The following is a 306-nucleotide window of genomic DNA, read 5'->3' on the forward strand; positions in this document are numbered from 1 at the left end:
ACTCTTCGGTCTGCGGACGTAGCAGATATACCTCGAAGTCTCCAATACGCCTCCTTCCAAGGCTGACAGAACTGAGTGGGAGTACCTGTATCTGCACAACAAAAATGTGCAGAAGAGTAGCATGAGCACACCACGGTGGTGCCCAGTAAGTATCAAGACTAACCTCGGTGGAGTAGTGACGAGGAACAGTCGAGACACCTACCGGTCAATAAACAGTATAATCATAGGAATAATGGTAACGACATATAAATATGTAAAGACTGCATGAATGACCAAAAATGCTACAATTCACAATAGGGATAAATA

Source organism: Nicotiana attenuata, unplaced genomic scaffold (genome assembly GCF_001879085.1).
Source record: "Nicotiana attenuata strain UT unplaced genomic scaffold, NIATTr2, whole genome shotgun sequence".
Taxonomy (NCBI): Eukaryota; Viridiplantae; Streptophyta; class Magnoliopsida; order Solanales; family Solanaceae; genus Nicotiana; species Nicotiana attenuata.